The sequence below is a fragment of the Sciurus vulgaris genome (genome assembly GCF_902686455.1).
Source record: "Sciurus vulgaris genome assembly, chromosome: 14".
NCBI classification, from domain to species: Eukaryota; Metazoa; Chordata; class Mammalia; order Rodentia; family Sciuridae; genus Sciurus; species Sciurus vulgaris.
Window position 1 is genome coordinate 18,850,715 of NC_136475.1, and position 18,456 is coordinate 18,869,170.

Genomic DNA, 18,456 nt, shown 5'->3' on the forward strand with positions numbered 1-18,456 from the left:
AGGATCCTAACAATATGTCAGCCCCAATTTCCCTATCTGTAAAATAATCTATGGGTTTATTGTGAAAGGTGAATAGCATAATGGATGAGAGAGAAATAGGATTCTATGAATAATATTTAAGTGAAAAATATTCCAAAGTCAGCAGTGGTGCCATTAGAAAATATTTGCTTTTCCTCCCCTGACCCAGGCCAAAAATTGTCACAGTATGGAGACTGCGATTCCTGGTTTAGCTTCTCACCAATGTTGTACTTAAAGTTCCTAAATGGGGAAAGAATTTTCCAAATGACTCATGTAGATATGACAAAGGATACTGGAGGAACCCTGAGTTTTAAACAGAAAAAGGAAACCCAAGTTATTTTAAGCAAATGGGATAACAGCAAGTGAGACATTTTTAAAATGTCTCCTGTTTTCTGTTTGCTTTTTAAATTTTTTTTTTAGTTTTAAAAGAAAGGAATAGTAAAGAGTCAGAGGAGCTCAGAATACCTCATGAAGCTGTAGAATAATAAAAAATTTAATCTCCTCCTGTTTGGGGTTTCTCTGAGCAACTAAAGGATGTCCATGTATTCCATTTACCATTACATGTTATAAGAAGTAATCATCAACTTACAGTCTTATGTATATAAACTGGCTTTATGATTTGTTCAGGAAGCAATAGTTTAAGTCAGGTGCCTCCCTTCATTCTGTATCTGCATTGTAAATAGTAAGCTCAATCCACTTAAAATTTTACAACTGGGATTTTCATATTTACCGTAAGGTAGTAATTTCTCTACAAGTTCAAAACTAATTGTAATATGGCTACTCTTATTTAACTTATTAAAATTTCTTTATGGTAGTCACTAAAGACATCAACTCACGCAGCATTTATGTAAAACAAATAGGAAATGTGTAAAATATACATACACTGAGAAATTACAAAATATATTTTTCTATTTCTTGGCACTCTTTTAATAACAACGACTTTCATTTATTCATTACCACATTTTACGAGGTATCACATTTCAGGCTATAGGAGGCACTTTTATCACAGTATCTCCACTTAGAAATCTTGAAGGTAGAAACTTGTGCATCCATCATACAGAAGAGAAAACCAAGGCCCCCGGAGTTTGTTATTACTTCAGTGTCCCTCTGCTGATAAGCAGTATTCTGTCCTTCACCCACCACTTGCTCCAAGTGTCTATCGCGTCACTTCGGGGGGGGGGGGGGGGCGCTTTGGGTCACACTGTGTATATTTCACATTTTCTAGATATAGCCTGTTTCTTTCTTTTAAAATCTGTGTGACACATTGTCCCTTCAGGCAGTTCCGCAGAATCCCAAGTGTCAGAAACAGTTAATACTAATATAATTGGGGAAATACTGAGTAAGCGTTTTCAGTCCACACTTTTGATTAAGCCCAGTGCACTTTACCCAGTTGGTTTTAGTTTAATTTCTGTGGTGTTTCAAATTTCTTTTAACTTCTAGAGAGAGCTTTGTTCACCTACCGCGGAGCCCAGGCATACAGTAGGCACTCAATGAATTCTAAACGAACTGCATAACTTAGTTTAAACATTTCCTTCAAAAAAAAAAAAAAGAAGGCTTGGTTAGCCAAATGAACGTATATTCTTAAGGATTTTTAAGGCAGTAAATTGGTGGAGAATTTGTCTCTAAATGTTTGTGCCTGTAAGGACCTAGGGTGGGGGTTGGGTTGGGGTGGTGGGTGACTAACTGTGATCCCTCTGGAGATGGGCACTACAAGGCAATATCACCTAATCATAGCTTGCTCCATCTGCCCTCACCCCCACCCTCCGGCTCTCTGGGGCGGCGAGAGGACCAGTAGGGCAAGGGCACCCACCTTCACCGTGGCGCCTTGGGAGCCACGTTGAAGTTCAGAGGAGCGTGTTTACCAGCAAACAAAGAGCGGAGCGAGCCCGGGTCCCGGGACCAGCTGCAGCTGCCTTTAGAAAATGCAAGATTCGCGGTGACAAATGGGCATTCCGCACGCGAACAGACAGACACACCCGATCTGCGGCTCCCCACAGCCTTGCCGGCGGGTCCAGCTGCCCAGTCCTCAGTCACCCGCCAGCTCTCCGGAGTCGATTCCCCCAAGACCAGCCAGCAGCACGGGCGTCTCAGCCCAAGAACTTTCCGGTCCTTCTCCGGCTTGGGGGCGGGGAGGGGGAAAGGTGGGAGTCTCCAGGAAGCTCCATCACCGTACTTGGCTTCCCAAGTCCATCCCTGAGCCTCGGGCGCCTCGCGGAAGCTCCCGAGAGCTAGTGCCAGGCTGCAGCGCGGAGCCTGGCCGAGCGGGAGGAACAAAGGGAGCGAGCGGGCCGGGGAGGATGCTGCGCTGCCCTCCGCCCCACCCAGCCTGCTCGCGGGCGCTGCCTGGCGCGCAGGTAGCCGGGCCTTCAGCTCTGCGGAGGGTGTGTGTTCCAGCGAGGTACACAAAGACTCACTTCCGTGGGGCCAGGCTCCCAGATTCCCCTCCCCGCCACTCACAGCCCGTTTGCATTCCTGCACTCCTGCTGCCAACGGGGACCCGAGTGCTCCCCTGGGTGCCAGGCGCGGTGCCAGGCGGGGACTGTGCAGGTAACCCTCGGAGGAACTAGGGCTGGCTGAAGGCGGTGGCTGGGGAGAAACATGCCTTTTTAGGCATCCGCGCCGCCCCACGCAGCCCAAGTCTGCAATCACTCTCTGCAAGAGGCAGGGCTCGGCGCGTAGCCCGGAGCGCCCCGCCTGCGCTCGCCGGCGGGCCGAGCCGCCGGGCCGGGGGCGCCGGGAGGAGGCAGTGTAACTTCCCAGTGCCCTGCGCCCGCCCGCTAGGTGAGCCCAGGCCTAGAGGGAGGCGGAGGGGGACAGGGGAGGGGGAGGGGGACCCCGGGGGTCAGAGGGGGTCCGCGGAGCTCCGGGGCGGGGCGCGGCACAGCCTCAGCGAACGGGCCCGGAGGCGCCGCCTAGCCCCGGGGCTCTGGATCACGGTTCTTTCAGCTGCCAGCGCCACCGGCTCCACCGCCTCGCTGCCCGAAACAATGAAGCGCGCGGCGCGGAGCTGAGCGCAGCCCTGCACTGGCTCGGAGGCCGAGCCCCCCACCGCGCCCCGGGGCTGCCGCCTCCACAGAGCAGCGCTGGCCGGGAAAGGTGATCCCGCAGGCCGCCCGGGAGTGCGGGGTAGCTGCGAGCCCCGGGGTGGCAAGAGGAGGTGGCGGGGGCAGCACCAGCAGAATTGGAGCCGCGCGCCAGTCGCCCGCAGCCTTCAAGTTCCGCGGCGCGCGTCTGGCGCCCCCGCCCTGGGTCCGCGCTCCATAGGGCGTTCGTGTGAGTGTGAGAGCGCATGGCGCGCGCGCCCGAGCGGCGGCCGGGGAATAAAATGTGAGACGCACGTCTCGGACTTCAGCGCCGCGCTTCTCCTGGAGCGCCGAGGTGTGGAGGCGCGGCGTGGGGAAAAGGTTAGTGAGGGACTGCGTGGGGATCGGGCGCTGGGCGACGTCTTTCTCGGTGTGCCTGCAGCGTGTGCGCTATTCAGCACGGAGTTAGACTTCAGCGACAAGCAGACAGACCTGTGTGTGCGGACCTTTGAGGGTGGTTTGGGGAGAAGCAGGACATTCGGGAGAGGGTGAGTGAACTGGAGGTTTTGCGCTTTTGAGGACGCACGGACACAGTTTGCCCCTGTGGTTCAGTAAGGGTATTTTATTTGGTTCTGGAAGGGAGTGAAAATTTTTATTGTCTTTATCCAGCCCACCCCCATGCAAAACTGCACTCTTCAAGCTTAAAGTGTGTTCTGTTGATTTCTTGTTCTCTGTAGCTACAATGTTTAGGAGCACAAGGAATCTTGAGGTTCCAAAAAAGCCGAGTCTTAATTCTTATACACTTGGCAAGTGGAAAACTCCGCTTTGGGGTTGTTTTACTTTCCACCGTGCACAGAGTAGATATTTGATGCATTCCTTTGAGTACAGAATGTGACATCCATCGCTTTTGGATTTGACCATGCTAGTGCTGGGGGACTGAGTGAAGTCTAAGCAAGTGATGCCTTTCAAAGAGAACTGAATAGCTGTGTTTGGAGAAGCTGTGCTTTCCAGGAATTTAAATGAGACTTTTTCGTGATTACCTTCCAGGTCTCTATTCCTAGTACCATATTTGCTTTGTGGGGCAGAACTTCCAAAGCTGTTTTATAATCTGAGGAGCGCTTTGGAGGCTGAGGGAGTAATTCTTAGCTGGATTTTTGTAAACTTATATTAATTGGTCATGCTGAACATTTGGCCAGAAGTAAATCATACTTGATTGAAATCTTTGTCTCCTAGACCACTGGATGTTCTAACCGAGAAGGGGCATGGTGGTCTTCCACGAAAACTGTCTTCCCAGATGGGGGAATCATTGGCAGGTTTCCAACACATTTTTTTGTGTGCAGTACTTTCTAAAGCACATTTTTAAAAGCCTCACGTGTATTGTTTGATCATTAATATTTCAGAAATTGTGACAAACTTTTTTTTTTTACCATTTCGAAGTATAATTTATGACTAAGAAAGAACTAAAATAAATCAAAGTATCATCCCCTTGTTGCCGGTTTAGACTTAACACCACTTTTCAAAGGAAAAATGATGTGTGGTCTTGAACCTCTTTCTACTCACTCCCCTTCCACCATCATTTTTCCGTAAAATTGACAACCAAAATCTTTACAGCACTTAAAGTCTTGCATTTTGTACTAATGCGCTAGAAAAACCTTTGGCTATGGTGATTGGCTACTGTGGCCAAAATGAAGAAAAACTTTAATAAAGGAATTGACTTGAATTTCACAATGAGGTTAAAAAAGGCACTCAGTCATGCAGGAATTCTCAATCCAATTCTTAGTTGCAATTGATAGTAATTGTAGCATTTTGCATTTTGCTTGGTGCAATTGAAGCTTCTGGAGTTTTGAGCTAAATCTCTTGTAGCTGTTTTGATAAGAACCTCGTCTCTTAGTGAAGTTCTGAGCTCCACAATTTAGAGTGCATTTGGAGACTGGTGGAGAAAGTTCAGAGGAAAGACCAGAATTTGTTGAGTTAATTATGTGGTACACACAATCTAGGAAGTAAAGGTAAAGAACTGAAGATATTTAGACCAGAGGACTTAGTCTAAGATGACTTACCATTTGAAAATGTGTGAATGATTTATCATGCAGAAAAGGGTAATCATTTGTGGTAAGTTTCTGATGAGGATAATTAAAAGAGTTTAATGTGAGGCTCACACAAAATTGAGTCTTTGAGTTGTTGTCGATCTAACCAGCAACAGCAAGATTGGTTAAGTAGTGAAGAGGCTGCTGAGAAATTCCTGTACATACTTGTTTCTAGAGCTTTTTATCCCTCCTGCTCCCTTTCTGAGAGTCTTCTCTTTCTGAGATGATTGACATGTGTGTCTCCGATCAACTGCTTATACTAACCGAAATTTTCTCCTGTAGGTCTAGAATTTATTCAAGCATTTCTCAAGTGCTTAAATCTTCTCTAAAATGACAAACTTATTCCTAGGCTTCTGCAGCTTCTGCTGAGGTAAATAAATCTTGAAAAACTTGGAGATATTTGTCCTCTGGGAAACTTAATTAATTTGCAAATTGGCTGTCTCATTCATGATACTCTGAATAAAAATGTCTTATGCATGATAATAGGAACAGTCATTTAGAAACGCACATTTTCTCCTGAAGTATACTGTATTGTGTTATTCCAGATCGATTATTTTTCCTCCTCCTGAATATTCTGTAATATGATCTTAAAATGTAATTGCTTAAATTAAATGTTTTATTCCTTGCTTAAATGTCTAATGGAAACAGTACCCTCATGGTAGGTGTATGTTCACTTTTGATTTTTTAAGCATTGAAAGCTGAAAGCATATCCTTTTATAGAGATCTATGGCATGAGTATAAAACAAATAGTTGCACTGAATCAGATACTAATTTTGGAATCAGGCAAGTGCAGGTGCATGTTATGTAGAAATTTTCAAAATTCTTAAAACCAGCTGTTGATGTCAATGCCAGTGACTGAATGGGTTGTGGAAGATGACCAACTGCTGTTAGCAGATTATCACACTTTCCATTGAATATAGCTGCCATTTTTCTGAAAGACCTCCTTACGACTTTGGAGAGATTTGTTTGTAAACATTATGAAGTACACGGTGCAAAGACAGAAGCATTAGGGAAAATGGATTTATTAAGCCTTTTACCAAATCTGAAATATATTCCCATCTGACATTCCCATCAGCCCCTTGAATTGATAGGTAAACATTGCAATTCAGAGTATACACTTGGAACCTACCTCGGCAAGATGTAAAATGTATTTAAAGGGCATGAGGCATGAACTGGGCAGTCTTAAGATTTTGCAGGAGCTGGTGATCTGGTCCAGTTCCAGCATCAAGCAGTCCTAGCCTGCCACTTGGTTAATGCTGAGTCCTAACAGTTGTTCTGCAGGTTCCGTGCTGCCCCCTGGTCCCGAATGCCTCCTGGTTTGGGGGAGGAATTGCTTTGGATGAAAATGACATCAGTGACCTGCTGCCCCTTCTGGGGGAGTTCTGTCTACACACAACTGTTCTTTGTCTGCCCTCCTGGCCTCTGCTGCCCCCAGTGGTCCTCTTTAGGAAAGAATTCCAAATTCAAGGAACTCATACTTCTAAAAAAGCTAGAAGGGTAGGAGGGATGGGTTTTCAGTTTTGCCCTGGACTTTCTTAAAAACTAAAGTGGCAAAGAAAGCTGTTGCCCCTGCAGTGACCTGCCCTGGAGGACGTCTGGGACTCACCAGAGTTCAGTTTCCAGGACTGTAAAGGAAGGTCTAGATTAAATCTCCAAGGTGACTTGCTGAGATTCCTTAAGATTGATAATTGTATGTTCTGGTGCACTTAAAAGCTAATTTCCCTGCAGCCCCAGGAGGGGGTAGCAATTCAAAGAATAATAATAGCAACCGATGTGCACATTTTATGCACCACACCCTGCCATTTCCTTTGCGTAGATTATCAAGGCACACTTTAGCTACAACTAGGGGAGGTATTATTATCCCCATTTTACAGGTGAGAAGACTGAGCTTTGAGAAGGTGAAGTGCCTTGGCAGAGCAGGGATTTGGACCTGGTTCTGTGTCCAGAGCACATGCTGTTAGATTGAGATTCATTCCATACAGGGACAGGTAGCAACCCCTCCCATCACTATGTCATACCCAGAGACTGGCCATAACTGAGAGCTTTCATTTCATTTTTTAGACCATGGTTGAGCTTGCAGGGTAGAGAAAATTGTGCCCAAAAGAAGGTGAGGGTAGGGAAACCTGTGTGTACAGATAGCACATTTTCATCTGCAAGCAGAAAATAACTTGAAGTGCGACTTAAAATATGGGCCAGGAAATTTGGAATATTCAGGCACTCAATATTAGAATGAAATTCTGACTGATATGAAAGGTGTCATATCAGGTGAAATTTCCAAGGAAAAAATTTAGGCTAAGATTTGTGAAAATTATCCATCCACTTTGAGTTATTAGGCTGGTGAAGAAAGCGAGCTCAGAAAGTAGTCTCCTGGGACGTTTAGAAGTATATTGGCTAAAGCATTAGAGAATACACTATAAAGAAAAACCCCGCAATCTTGATTTTAAGTCTCTGTTTTCAGAAGTTTATAATTCACACATTAAGTTCTATTCTGTGCTGCTTCTAGTATTTGAGCCTGAGAGGAAAATGCTTTATTAAATTTCAAACAATTGGTTTTTCGTGTTCGAATTATACAAATTTTTCAAGTAGAGGTTCTTGCATTTGGGTAATTGTTGTGCTTTCTAAAATGACTTAGCTTTAAATTAAATTTGGGAAAGGGTAAATCTCTTAGATAATCCAATAGCTTTCATTATTCAGAAATAAAGTTGAAAAGTAGCTTCCTTGAAAGCACAGTGATGATTTTTCTGAAATGTAAGAATAATGTGGACTGAAAAAAAAAAAAAAAAAAACCTGTATTTGTGTCTCTGACCACAAATAGGTAGAAAAAGTACAGATAATATAGGATTTGTTAAATTTAGTTAATCCAATTACAAAATGGAACCATAAGTATATGATTAAGTGAATTAATTCACTTTTACTATTGAAAGAAAAATCTTACTATGTAAATTATATTTCCACATTGGCAAAAATACATCCCATTTAAAACCTCTACATGTAAAAGGACTGTCCTTAAAAAGATATACATGCACATTCATACACATTCAGAAATACAGGAACAATAAGTCCCTCCAGTAATGTGTTCTTACATTAGCAATTAGGAGTGAGAATTTGAATTAAGATACTTGAACATTAATGGTTGGAATTTGCGGCTGTTGAATAACAAAATCAGACCTAGAGCCCAATTCTTTTCACTGAGAGAACATTCTTTTTCTTATATTATTTACTTTTTTTTTTTTTTTCAGTATTGAGAACAGAACCCAGGATTGTTTTACCACTGAACTACATCCCTAGCCCTTTTTATTTCTTATTTTAAGACCCGGTCTCATTAAGTTGCTGAGGCTGGCCTTGAACTAGTGATCCTCCTAACTTAACCTCTGAAGTAGCTGAGATCCCAGGCATAGGTACCCAGCTTTTATTACTTATCTCTCCAAAAAATTGCATACTCCATATTCTGTGTGTCTTGTGGAAAAATATTTGCAGTTTAAACTTAACTTCTAATTTCTTATAAAGGGACATAAATGGAAAAACAGTTATTTTATTTATGTGAACATATATGTGTGAGCCTGCATATTTGTAAATATTCTTAATGACACATGACCTCTTCAGGGACCTTTGATGGTATACAGAATTTTTTTTGTTGGTTTGTTTTTTTTTTTTTAGGTTTGGTACTGGGGATTCAACCCAGGGCCACCTTTCCACTGAACCACATCCCCATCCCTTTTTATTTTTTATTTTGAGACAGGGTCACACTAAGGGCCTCACTAAATTGCTGAGTCTGACCTTGAGCTCCTTGAACTCCTGCATTGGCCTCCCCAGTCACTGACGTTATGGGTGTGTGCTACTGCACCTGTGAACAGAATGTTTTTAAATGGTGAGACCAGCTCCTGAGAAAGGCACTCTGGTATGGCATCTTGCGACTGGACCATGGCTGGGGTCTAGATGGCTATTCCATGGCTGGCTATTCCAGCAAGCAGTGTAGGTGATTCAGCCTGTCTCCTGAAGAACAGGTTACTATTCGAATCATAGTGTCTTCTAATCTCTAAATAATAGGTTAAAGAATTCAAAGAGTAAGCCCAAGAATTTTACTTTTTAAAAATACTAAACTGTAATTCCCAAAGTAATTTTTTAATATAGTAACTTAGGAGTAAATGGCAACTGTACAAATGCAGTATATTTTTTAAAACCATGTTAACAATTATGTATATACTACATATGTAATCTGCACATAGGTCTATAATTTCAATTTTTCAAAGGGCATTTCCCCCTCCCTACCTTGAGTCATAGTTTAGTTTAAAAAAAAAAAAAAGAATTCTTCCAATCAACGTTCAAAATTAGTTGATGGAAGAGCTGAACTAATTAAGTAATTTGCCTGGTTTAACACAGTCAGCCTTTGGTGTCTGCAGGTTCTGCATCCACAGATTCAATCAACTGGGGAATGGAAGTATTTGAAAATAATTGTGTCTGTTCTGATCATGTACACTCTTTTTTTTTTTCTCGTCATCATTCCCTAAACAATAAACCATAACAATGCTTTACATAGCAATTACAATGCTTTAGCTATAATAGATAATCTAGAGTTGATTTAAAAGATGTGCCAAGTTTCTATGCAAATATTATGCCATTTTTATATGAGGAACCTGAGCAACCAAGAATTTTGGTATCCATGGGGGTCCTGGAGCCAATCCCCTGTGGAAACCAAGAAGGAAAATACTCAGTATAGCAACAGTATAAGGGCCAATCAATGGATTGGTTACTTCATTAACCATTTGAGGTAGGAAAGTTTCAAAAATTGATTTTTTGTATAGAAAAATGTCTATAAGGTATGCTTTAAAAGTGACTGCTTCCCTAAGTTAAACCCAAACATTTTTTATATTTTCTTCATTCTACTCTTTGTACCATAGGAATGAAACATACCACACTGTATTATAATCATACCCTAATAATATGCCACATATCACTGTTGGGTATATACACAAAAAACTCAAATTCATTTTTTTGGTTTGGAGTTTTCTCAATACACCCCATGACTATTAAGCACAGTATTAGATAGAAAACCAGAAGTGTGTACAAGAAAAGCTTTAGGCTGTATTACATAATATGCTTCTTAAGGAGCGGTCAAAAGAATCCTACATCAAGGAAACTTCCTAGTTTCTAGATGGGATACATAACCCAATTTCTTGTGGAACCCCAGGAATTTAATCAAGTGCACGATGTGCATGTTTTACAGTGAAAACTAAACTAACTCAAATTACCCCAAATCTCTATGTCAATCTTTCTCACAGTGGCCCAAATTAAATGTCCATTTAATAATCCAAATTAAATCTGTTTTGTACTTAGAAATACAGGTGTGGACATTGATGGGTGAGCTTATAATGTTGAAAGATAAAGCAACCCTACAAATGGCTTAAACATTTGGTCTGGGAATTTCCACGTTCATGTGGTGCCTGAGCAGCATCCCCTGAATGCTTAATGTGATGGTATGACATGCAGCCAGATGCCAGGGTGCTCCCCTCCAGGTCTCTGCTCAATCTAGACAGCAGGAACTTGAACAAAAGGCCATTCGTACCCTCCTTCCTTGCTGAATTGGAAGGTGTATCTACATTGATTAATTTGTTACCCAGGGTATGTATTTCCTACAAACCCACATATTCTTTTCTCCCAACTAGCAATTCAAGTTGTGTATGGGTTCAGAGGTAGGAGTAGAATAGCATGTCAAAAAAAAAAAAACAAAGTCATGTGTGTTTTTGTTTGCTTACTCTAAATTTTTTTATATCAAACAGAAAATAAGGATTGACAACTGCAATAAGGTATTTAAATCCTCCTCTTGTTTATACTTTGTAGTTACTAAATAAACCCTTTTTTTTTTTTTTTTTCCAGAGATGAAGTTAAGCCCCTTGGTGTGTTCAAGTGGGTACTTCAGAATATTTTTTTTTTTCCTTTTAGTACTGACAGTTTCTAGGATGGGGGGATATCAGTGACTAAGTCACAGGCCCCATTGTCTGTGATGAAAGAATGGGAGACAGCTATTGAAGTTGCTCACAGCTGCAAGTCCTTGTTGAACATTCAGGTTCTTGAGCACCTTGACATTGAATAAGACAGGTCTGGAACTCACAGGCCATCATATCTTTCAGTGGGGGGTGAAGGGGGCTGCTTTCAGGATGCCCACCCTACCTCACTGTTAGCAGAATCTGCAGAGGCTCAGGTCCATTATGTAAAGTGGCATAGTGTTTGCATTTCACCTGTGCACATCCTTCTGTGTATTTTAAGTCATCTCGGGGTGACTTAGAATACCTAATGCAATGTAAATACTATGTAAATAGCTCTTACACTATATTATTTTGGGAATAAAGACAAAAGTCTTTACGTGTTCAAAATTTAGATGTAATTTTTTTCTCAAATATTTCTATCTGTGCTTGGTTTACTATAGATACAGAATGGGCGGACACTGAGGTCTGGTTGCATAAAAAGTGTGTGTGTATAGTGTATGTAATATATATATATATATTACATACACTATATATATATATACATATATATATATATACATATATATACATATATATATACATATATATATATATATATGAATGTAAATCTTTATCCACATGTAATAGTATTCTTGTCAGTTTCACGTATGCTCACCTATCAGATTTCGTCAAATTCCAAGTAAAAAATGTCGAAGTGGAACAGTACCCCCAAAGCAAGTTCAGGAGCCTGAGAAGGAACATGAAGAGGCAAACTTAGTCTCATCCCCAGCTTACAAATCCAGTAGGCCAGAAGATTTTCTAAAATGTCCAAAGATGGTTAGGAAAAAAAAAAAGCTGACCCAGGATGCTGTTCCCTGGAGGTCCTCAAACCAAAAACGGATGATGTCAAATGGAATTTGGGAAAAGAAAAGGATACATAGAAGCAAATCATCCTCACCCTCTTCCTATTTAACATTCTTTTTTTTTTTTTTTTTTTCCTTTGAAGAGGCCTTTATACTCAGTCTTTTCCCCATTCTCTCTCCGTGTATCTGTCACCGATGTACTTCTCATACCCGCATAAGTAGGAAGGAAGCCAGGGCACCTACTCTCTCCAAGGCTCAGGTTTACTCTGATTTGGGGGCAGTTGCAGTCATCTCCTTGCATCCACAGGATTGGTTCTAGGACCTCTGTAGGTATCAGAATCCTTCTGTACTCAAGCCCTTTACATAAAATGACCTAGCATTTGCATAAAACCTACACACAGCCTCCTGTATACTTTAAATCATCTCTGATTTACTTACACCTAGTACAATGAAAACACTATGCAAATTCTTGATGGCAAGAAAATAGTCTACACATGTTCAGTACACATGGGATTTTGGGGGGAATGGTTATTTTTGATCTGTGATTGACTCAATCTGCAAATGTGGAACCTGTGAACATGGAGGTTAACTGTATTTGTCTTGTTTTCTTCAACTCTATACCTAAACCTGAAGATTGTTTCATGGAAAAACTATCAAATCCTTTGCCATTACCAACTTTACTCAGGTCTTAGTGCATAGCTTGATGAATTTTCATAACCAGATATACCTCTGCCACCACATCAAGAAACCAATGTTACCAAGCATTGTTTAAGCCATCACGTACCCTTTTGTGATTACTGTCCCCAAAAGTTAACCACTATCTTGATTTCTGACAGAAAAAAAATTACTTTTGTGTCCCTTGGTTACATTAAAGTTTAAACAAACTACCTTGAATAATTCAGCATATTTTTCTAGAATCCAGGTAGTGTTAACCAGGATGAGAGTATTGATTGTTCTGTTAAAGTCAAAAAGTTCAGGGTTTATTCATCATTGAAACATACCTGCTATGTATCAACAACCCTAGACTTATTAATAACACAGGAATTTCATTATTGTTGTCATTTACTGAATTCACTATAGGTCTTTTCCATTGACTACAACCATAGGATCAAAAGTAAATTTTTCAATGTTCTAAAAGCTAATAGATTACATTCTAAATCTTGAAGACATACATGACCAAAATGGGGGAAAAAAAAAAAAACATACTGTAAAGATGAAATTTGCTTTACTAATCGAATAAATTTCATTTGGCAACTTTTAGCCGCCAAATTGTGAATTTGAAATAATTTAATATTGCAAGTAGACACTGATAGATGGATAGTTCTAATGTTATTTTATGTAATGTTGTTAGCCTTTCTTAAGAGATGTAAAGGAACTAGCTCATAAAAAACCTCAGCATGACACAGAAGATTAAAGTCATGTATATAATATGATTACTTGGTACTTTTGTCCTCATAGAGAAATTCTGCATTCCAGTGTGGAACTAAAAAATGAAAATCTAGAAACCTAGTCCAGCCCTCTCCCATACCCATCAGGTACCTCCTTACACTTGTGTGTGGACCAACTTTGAGAAGTGTTTCCACTCTACTGAAAATTAAAGTTCAAAGGGACATAAAGAAAAAGTAGAAAATTTTAAATTAGAAAATCTTAGTAGATTATCTTAAAATTTAGTAGGAAGAAAGAGAACAAAATATGAGAACACAATTTAAGAAGTAAAAAGGATAAAAGGCAAATTCCTTAATAAAGATCAGCTGTGCTCAGATTAGATTGAATAAATTCAGGATTTTCCTAAAGCCAGAGATGTTGACTTACATCGAAAGCAAATAGTAGTACCACTTGGTGTGGAGCAGCACATTTGGCAGCCAAAACTTAAACAAACACGCATTGAGGTTCTACAGTTCTGCTTCTGTCCTCTGAAGAAGAAACTGTATCTGCTACCTGCTGCGTCCAATACCAGTTTTCTTATAGTGTGCCCTTGGGCAAATGCTATTTAAGTGGCTTGGAAATATGTGATTATGATGCACGTGCTGGTTCAGAGTCTCTTCCCTTATGGAGACAGTGACATTTACAATGTCTGGAGTAGAAGTCCTGCTTGGCAGGTAACAAAAGGAGCGTTTATATATTAGGTATCCATTTTATACTTGTCTCCAGCTTTTTAAAAAATGTTACCTATTTTTAATTCTACATGTTTGTAGGGTACAGTGTGATAATCTGATACATGTATACAGAGTGTCATGATCACACCAGGGTGATTAGCAGTTCCGTTTCCTTAAACTTTTATCATGTCTTTTTTTTTCTTAAGCATTTTATGTATTCTATTTTTTGTCATTTGTTACCATTTTTCATTGGTGCATTACAGCTATACATAATGGTGAGAATTGTTGTTACATATTCATATATGCACACAATACAACAATATAATTTGGCCAGATCACTCCCCGGTATTTTCATGTTCCCTCCTCTCCTCCCTTCCCTGGGCCCTTTCCTCTACTCTGCTGATCATTAGGCACTCTTGCCCTTCTCTCTGCACATCCATTGCATCTGTTTTGGCAAACAGTTTTCCAGGGCTGGAGATGTAGCTCAATGGTAGAGCACTTGCCTCGCATGCTTGAAGCCCTGGATTTGATTCCCCAGCACCAGAATTTTAAAAAGAAAAGAGTTATCTCTCCAAATCCTGAGCTCTGTCATATGACATTCTCTCCTCCTTAGAAAGCCAGTCATCCCTTGTGGCGTGCAGGATCCGGTCTGTAACTTAGAACCTAGGGTGTTTCAGGTTTAGACTCCAGCTCATGATCTCCACTTTCCTACTGTTCTTTTAGCACTTGGCTCTCTCTGACCAGATTGTTAAGAACCTGATGATTTCATGGTCCCGTTCCCCAGTCCCCATCAGTTGTTGTTAGTTTTTCCAGCAAGTCTTCTCTTCTATACAGGTACATTCGATGAGTCTGTGGTACCTTTTTCCTCCATACCATCACCCATCTCTTGCTATGCTTCAAACTCTTTCGGTGGACTTTACACCCCTTCATTCCTGCCTCACTGTGTTCCCTGCAGGCAGCCCAGGACAATGTGCCCAGCTACTCAGCCCAGGGTGCACTACTGAATTCAGCAGATGTTTCATGTTTGTTGAATAAATGAAGCTAAAAGCCCTATTAGATTAAAATGACAGACATCCACTCTCCAAATGTGATTTCTAAAAGGGGGAGTAGGTGAAATCTTTCCCCCTCTTTCTTCAGGTTGAATTCCGGTAAACATAGATCCCCAAATTCTGGTGATCCACAAAAAGAACATCTAAGGATAAGGTGCACAGCCCAGGAGGACCTTTCTGTACATACCTTATCTAATGCTGAGCATTGCAGTTAATCACTTTGGAGAAACACATTTACTAGTGATGTCAGGAAATCAGAATGAAACCATTCAACCTAATAATTTTTGTGACACTTGTGAATCTCACAGAGAAAACCTGAAATTCACATTTCTTTTTATAATTATTACAAATAGGGTTGAGCCTCTTTGCAAAGCCTTAGAACTGAGGGACACATGTAATTGGTAAATAATTAGTATATAAATTAGGTAGGATCTGTCTGTGGAGAATTTATAAAACATGTTGCTTCAGATTCACAAATGCAGTATCAAATCCTACCAATTAAAACTACATACAGTCTCAGCACCTGGTGAGATAATGAGGCAGCTTCAGAGAGAATGGGCTCAGCAGTGTTTTGTTATTGGGCTGGTTTTTTTTTTTTTTTTTTTTTTTTTTTTTTCCCTACCAGCCCAAGTATCATCGAAGAACAGCTTTTAGACTTTGGAAAGGCACTTCTAGACCAGGATATAGAACATCATCTGTCCATGAAGAATTACAGATGCAGGACAGTGATCCCCATTTCAGTTCAGCCCTGCTGCAGGTGGGGAGACTGAAGTCTTTATCCCTAAAGTCTAAGTAAGCGCTGTGCTGCCCTTTGCCTGCATGGATGTGACCTTATTCCGCCAGTACTCCCATCAAAATCAGTCGCAGAGCTGAGGGGCACCTTGTGAGGACAGAGACAAGTGTCCTTAGAGTTCACATGGAACTTTGTGTATTTTTAGAGGATCTTCCTGGACTCCTCCCATCCTCTTGCGTTCTAAGTGCTGTGCAGTTCTCTCTCCAGAATCTGTTTGGTTTTGTTGTTGAAATGTTGCAGTTACTCAAAACGTCCAGTTAATACTGGGGGCATGCCTGGAACATGTCAGTTAATTGAAGTTCCTGACTAGAGTTGCAATATCCACCTCACCACTGGTGAAGGTTAGGGACGTTGAATGATTGTCAGTGGTCGATCCCACGTGGCAGGAATTTAATGAAAGCATGGGAAATGGAGTTTAAAACAAAGAAAAAGTACCTGGATCACTTGAATAAACCATTTCACTGGTCCATTTACATATGCCTTGGATCCTAGGGACTGCCTGGGCATGAGGAGGGAAGATCCAAAGTGGACTTCTCTGCCTGTGTAAATAATCCAGATTTACATTCATTATCAAGTGGATGTTAAAGACTTCCTGTGTGTTGCTAAGCATGGTCATGCAGACTATCCCAGTGTGATAGCTCTGTGGTCTGGTGATCCCGCCTCCACCTTAGCTGTGCCTGATCTCCAAAGGATGCTCTGTAAGAAAGAAAACGTGGTCTGTCTACTGTCAGCAGCCTGGTTGGGTTCCAGAGCATTGGGTGTTGCAGTGATTTGGAAAAATATATTAAAATATGAAAATTTTGTGTTTCTTAATGTCCTCAGATTTCTGTACACCCCCAAGCTCTTCTCATTTTCCTTCTGAGTCATGCTATGCCAGCTTAATAGGGTTTACATTGCCAGTTGGTTTCTGTGCACTTTTAATTATGTTGTTGTCCTTAACAAGGTTTCTGATAATGGGATGTGGTTAGAACAGTCTTTCTTATGACTATGTTCCGGAACATTAATGTCAGTCAGGAAGGCCTCACCCTGTGCTAAAATCAGCCCATCAACCCGAAGAATGTTGTATTCTACAGGAAACACATAATCACTGGATATTGGAAGTGGTTTCAAAAGAATCCCAGGCTTTGGGGAGAGGGGCTGAACGTGGCCAGGACACACTGTCAATAGTGTGTTGGTTATTTAGCTCATTTATTTGTTGGATTTTTTTTTTTTTTCCCCCAACTGCTTTTGATTTCTTGAGAAGTTTATTTGCTAGGCCATAAAAGTAAATACAATTTTTGGCTTCCTAGGAAACTGGTAATAAATAATATGACTCTAACAAGAAGTCCTGGGTTTGCTTGTTTACATTCCTGAATATCTGAGGTAATTGGAAACTTCACCGTTTGGGATCCTCCCTGTGAAATGACTATTAGCCATTCAGTTTTCACATCAGAAAAATGGCCTTTCTTTTTTTGGATGTTAGTCTTTGGAAGTCTTTGGAAGACTAACATTCTGCTGGGCCATCCATTGAAATTCACCTTGCCTCTCACTTTACCAAAGGAAAGGTGGGAACATCTCATCTGTGGGTGTCAGAGGAGATCCTGTCCCAACAGTGGCAGAGTGCAGGGTCCCCAGGTGACTGCAGTTCTATAAAGTCTGACCACATCTCATGGAGAGTAGCTCAGCACAGAGTGTGGCCTCATTACAATCTTCACAAATAAATAAAGATTACCTCTCTTGGGCTCAGAGGTCAAGAGCCTCTTCCTGTCTGGAAGGGATGAGGCTGGAGAGGACAGCATGGTGTCCTGCTTAGGTGTGAGGGAGGGCTCACAGGATCCCTGGGAGCTGTCTACCCTAAGCCTCATCCTTGGACCCTGCGTCCCCTGAGAGCCTTGCTCTCAAATTAATGAGAACGACTTAAAAGCAAACAAGCCTTTCTCTCCCAGGATTCTTTCCTCATCTGGAAGGTTCTTACTAATATTTGAAGGCCCCTCCTTTCCAGAAAGCTAGGCAGTAAGAGGGAGCTTCTGCACTTTTTAAACTGTTCTCTGGACCTTTCAAATGGCAGGAAAGCCAAGTGGGTTGGGAATGGAATTCCTCAGCTCCCCTCACCCATCTCAATCTCTGGAAGGTCTTCTGGCTTCCTGGGACAGCAGCAGTTGTCCTTGACTTCAAAGGGCATTAGATTTGGAGCTCCTTGGAGAAAAGATGAAGGGATAAGACAAGATGTGTTTTGTGTTTGCTGCAGGAAATTAGCATAGTAGCATAGTAGGTTGTTTTTTTTTTTTTTTTTTTTTTTTTTTTCCTCTGAAGATCTGAATAGAAGCCACCAGGCTCTGCACAGAGAAGCTGCCAGAGGTCCAGCCGCTCACCCCACTTCCTGCCTTGCTGGTTGGTTGCACCTATTCAGAAGGTGCCTTCCCCTCCAGATAGAGAATTCCATTGTCTGCAGCTCCTCCCAGCCTACCTGGGTTCCTTATCTCTCCATTTCTTATACTCGTGAACATGCTGGTCACCAGGTCCAAATTCCAACCTCCCTCCCTTTCAAAGTTCTTAAGATATGGGAGCTCATCTAGTTTACCTTTACC

General features: G+C 41.5%; 1 protein-coding gene across 7 annotated transcripts in view; it reads left to right on the forward strand.

Annotated features, from left to right (window-relative positions):
• Positions 1-2,527: 2,527 nt before the first annotated feature.
• ST6GAL2 (ST6 beta-galactoside alpha-2,6-sialyltransferase 2) overlaps positions 2,528-18,456 on the forward strand; it is a 136,686-nt gene continuing 120,757 nt past the window's right edge. For 3 of the 7 annotated variants that reach the window (XM_079110380.1, XM_079110376.1, XM_079110382.1), the window contains exon 1: positions 2,915-3,422. The gene's annotated coding sequence lies outside the window, so the exon portion shown is untranslated. The other 4 variants (XM_079110381.1, XM_079110377.1, XM_079110379.1 and 1 more) reach the window with 4 other exon arrangements.